Source organism: Limulus polyphemus, unplaced genomic scaffold (genome assembly GCF_000517525.1).
Source record: "Limulus polyphemus unplaced genomic scaffold, Limulus_polyphemus-2.1.2 Scaffold172, whole genome shotgun sequence".
NCBI classification, from domain to species: domain Eukaryota; kingdom Metazoa; phylum Arthropoda; class Merostomata; order Xiphosura; family Limulidae; genus Limulus; species Limulus polyphemus.
Window position 1 is genome coordinate 209,920 of NW_013665782.1, and position 4,800 is coordinate 214,719.

Here is a 4,800-nt window from a genome sequence, read left to right on the forward strand (position 1 = left end):
AATAGTGGGATTGACCGCACATTATAACGCCTCCACGGCTGAAAGGGCGAGCATGTTGGTGGGATGGGATTCGAACCCGCGACCCGCAGATTGCGAGTCGACCTCCCTAACCACCTGGACATGCCGGGCAAATAACTTTGATAAAAGTGTTTAAGTTAGAAGTAACTTTTGACGCTGTTTAAGCTAATGACTGTTACTGAAAGTCTTTAAGCTAATTTTCTTGATAACGTTTTATAAACAGCTTTTTTTTTGGTCTCTTATTTTGTTTTTAGTTTTAGTGGACCTGAAGTAATATTCAACATCACCAAGTCGACGTCTTATAAAGCCAGAAGAAGATAGTTTGATTTTGAATTTTTTTCACTTAAAACACAATTGGCTAAACTGCCTGGTGAGAGACCCTTGTAGTTCAGACATATCTGTCACTTTTTTGAATTGCGAACTACAGGGTAGACAACCAGTCGATCGCACTATCCGTCTTTAGCAGTTACTCTTAACCGAATACCGAGATTAACTCTCACCCCTATAACGCACTCATAGCTGAGAGCAGAAATCGTGTTTCGTACACCACTTTTTGAGCCAAAACCCTTGTATCCCCAATACGATACGCCATCCACTATTACCGCTTAGGCCAGAAGAAAGATAAACGAGTGTTTATAGAACGCTAAGAACCAGCTAGAGGTTGTTGTTTTTTGTTTAGCTGGCCTCCAACAACGTCTTCCCATAATAAAATTATATTTTATATATCAAACAGGTCTGAATGTGAATTTTAAAACAAAAGTCATTTCGTAAAATAGTCATTAAAGATACTTCAAACAAACAATACGTAATAGCTTAAGCTTGTGTACGTGTTGAAGTTTAATGAAGCTCCTACAAACCGTTAATGATTGATTCTGAGAAATTTTATAAAGTTTGACACATCAATACACCACTAGCAATACTTCCAATAGAAAACGCCCTATTTTCACTGGCTAAATGAACCAGCTGTAGTTCAGCAAAATATTAAAAAATTCTCACATAAATTTAAAGTACATACAAATGATAGATTCAGAGGTTTAACAAAGAAATTACGTAGGGTATCACTTTTATTTCTTAAGGAAAGATACCTTTTTTATTTAACAATAACGATGGGGTTTATTTTGATTTGCTACTTCACCTAACAACGTCATTGTTGGTCATATAAAAATTGTTTTTAATAAATCACTTATGTAATTGATATGTGGTTTAATTAATGACAGGAAACTAAATGATGTTGCTCGCAGCCATGTTTAGTTTGATGATAAAAGGTTCTAGAAGAAATCCTTTAATTTCAAAAATAGTTTAGATTAACTGATTTCTGAGGTAAATGGAGAGAAATCTGGTTCATCATTTAGAAGAGGCTACGTTATTAACCTATTGTCATGACAACCATCATAGCACAACTAGTATGTCATTGTTAATCAATCATACGGTTCGTCCACTGTTGTAAAAAGATATATAATTGGCTCGAAAGGATGAAGATCGTTGAAGCAAGGTTCCCATTGGACTTTTGGTGCCACGTCAAAAACATAGGAAGGAATTATTCACACAGGACTGTTTTTATTTTATCTGATGTACAATGCTTAATATAAGCAGATGGGAAATAAAGCTTTATCGAACATTAAAAACTTTATATTGTTTACGAATTGTCGTTTCTCGTGTGTTTCTCTTCAAGTTTTGAATTCTAGTTGGTAGATTATGTTGTTGGCTGTAAATATTTCTTATTTTCGTTGTTTCTGGCAAACCAAGTGTCTTTCACAGTTTTTTCTAGGTAAAAACATAGTGGACCAACTTTTTTAAGGGTTTTCATAGTGTTTGTATTAATCTGATCGGTAGAAAATATTGTTTGACTAGTCTTCTTACTTTTGCAGTTATTGTATCATTAAGGCACGATATGACTAGATTTAATTTTCTATGGATATGGTACTACTAGTGGGTTTGAAACTGTTATCTAAGCACCTTAATCATTAACACCAACAGAACCTTTCTTCTTTAGAACAAACTGTATTAAAACAGTTGCATAATGATCGCAATCTGTTAATCAAAGCATCAGACAAAAGAAAACGCTTTGTAGCTCTCACACGTAAAAAGTACAAATTATCTATAGTATAACAACACATAAACGACAGTAGTTAGGAAGTCAAAGTGTCACTTGAAGTCATATGTTCATGTTGTACCACCAGATGGCGCATTGCTAAGGCACAGGAAAGGAGAGTACAGATAGTTCCAGTGTGTATCACCAGAAGGTGTGTTACTATGGTCGGAAAATGGGAGTACTAAACTTTAGGACGATGAGGTCATCGATCGCGCATATGATTCGCGAGTGATTCACCAGTGAGTGTTGTAGATCAACGTGTCTCAACAGGTAATTAAATCGTCAGCTTTATAGTTTCACTTCAATAATAATAATAATTGAAATTAATATTTCGTCTATTTTGCACAAAGTACTCTTTACACTTATACTAGTTTATCTTACATAGTCCTGAAAAGGGCTGTTTTTTCATGCCAACCTGAAGTTTCTTAACCATTATTTATTTATCAAATAGAATAAAAAATTAACTTACAATCTTACTGTTATGTGTTGCTTTATAAGTAAAATACTCAAGCTCTAGATATTATATCGTACGTATCACATTACGAAAACAAGAATTGATATTTCCTTCTCTTTAGTTCTTAACATTAGTTTTTATTTAGTTTATTGTTTATTCATTTATTAGTTTCTATTACATTATGTGGTAAATATTTTCAAAATGTAAAATCATGTGATCATCATCTTCGTAAAAATCATTTTGCCTAATGTCCTATTTATTTTGTTTACGGAGATGTACTTTATTGTACAATCATTTAACTGAGCATGTAGATATTCGTAAAATATCTTGGAGCGTTACGGAATCGAAACAATCTTGATGTCAGAAAAACACATAGGTTCAGTAAGTCTTGATACAAAATGATAAAAACTCTGTAACCCGAGCGCTTTCGAGGGGTGGACCTTTCTTCTTTGACCCTGAAGAAGAAAGGTCCACTTTTCGAATGCGCTCGGGTTATAAGGATTTTATCATTTAGAATCTAAACAATGTATTTCAGATGGGAATTCGTCCAGAAGACGAGGGGCATATTTCTTCTGAGGAAAATTGCCTTGTTTAATCATAATTTATAATTAAAGATCCTTTTCAGGACCACAAAATCTTGAAACAGAGAATGTTATGATTGCACGTATCATTACTACACTTGAAACAGTTTCTCACTTCTAATATTTTCCTTTACAATAAACATAAACAATTAATCTATCACCTGATCTTCTACGAATATTTCTGAAAGTTTTTGATATCTTCTTTAGCTAGACTGGTGATATATACAAATTTTCAAGTACGTCTAGGTAAATATAAAACTACTCAAGTCGTTTATATTTTAGCAATTTTGTTTATGTATATGTATCTTTCGTTTTTTTGTTCCTCAATTTTATCATAAAGGCAAAGCTAGACACACATTTATCTGACCTTTGATCTTCAGTCTGAACAGCTTAAAGTTAAGTTACTTTCTGATATGGAATGATCAGTCTAAGTTTACCATAACTATATTTTCCGATTATTTGTAATATGAAATGAACTAAATACACGTTCTCACAGACCTTGATAAGAATATGCACAAAACGATGGTAGTCTTAACCTACAAAACACGTGAGATTTACAGTTATAATTCGTTGTATTGTAAAATTAATTTGAAAATCTCATACATAACTCTTGAAATAACGTTACAAGTTGTTTGTCCTCTATATGCACACGAAGTATTTCTTTTAAATTTATTCATGTTTTGTAATTGAAAGAAACTAAACATTTTCGTGCAAGCTTGAATGGTGATGAGCCAAAGAGATATTCGTCTGATTTAGCTGTGAAAGATATACATGTCTATGCTTCCAGTGGAGGCAGAAACTTCAGCGTTGATAAGTATAACATCTATAATAATCTTAGAATAATCAGTCATTAATGTATAATATACTCTTACAGATGATACATAGGCCAGTTGACTTTTGTCTCCAGACATACTCCAACGGTCCAGTTTAGCCATTGTTTAGAAACATATTTTCTTCCAGGGTTAGTATGAACGCAGGTGAACACCTTTTCGTTCAGGATCCAACTGAACATAGGTTTTTATGATTCTTTAGTGTTTTATTGTAAAGGACATCTTGAAATTTCCTTTTTAAGTTTTAAAAATGTATCTATTTATCCTTTGAAGAAGTAAGAGCTTTAGAAGGATAACGACACACTTCTTAAAATTTGATTATCTAGTCGGGTTGTTGGTTTGTTGTTGTTTGGCGTCGTTGGTAACAGTGAAGACTTGTGGCTGGGTCTGGGTGCTTTTTTTCTCCTAGTTGTGGTGGTTTGGGTTGACATGTCTTGTGATTCAGGAGTGGGTGAGGTTTCAATGGCTTGGTCTATTGTAATAGGATGGGCGGTAGAGTACTGGTTGGCGGTGGGTTTCTTTAGGGTGTTGAGAAACGTGGGCTTGGGGGTAGGTTAGGAAAGGTATGGGGTGGGTGAGGCTTACGGTAAGGTTTTTCTGCCTTAAAGTGATGATAATCAAGGTAGCAGCCGTGGGTGAGGATGAGATCTGCTGTAGTTTTGGAAGTAGTGACAACTTTCATGAACGTGGAGGGCGAACCTGTTTTCTTGGACTGGATACGGTGGACAGCGTGAATCGTGGAGTTGGTTGTGAGTTGGAGGGCTTGATGTATTTCTCTGGTGTGAATGATAAATGAACGTTCCTGAGAATATTGTGTGGAGACTG

The 4,800-nt window shown here is 34.6% G+C and overlaps 1 long non-coding RNA gene across 1 annotated transcript in view; it reads left to right on the forward strand.

Annotated features, from left to right (window-relative positions):
* LOC111084924 overlaps positions 1–4,800 on the forward strand; it is a 32,162-nt gene that overhangs the window by 21,475 nt on the left and 5,887 nt on the right. Inside the window, exon 2 of the long non-coding RNA XR_002609809.1 lies at positions 2,199–2,380. This is a non-coding gene — a long non-coding RNA (uncharacterized LOC111084924). The remainder of the gene's footprint in view (positions 1–2,198; positions 2,381–4,800) is intronic.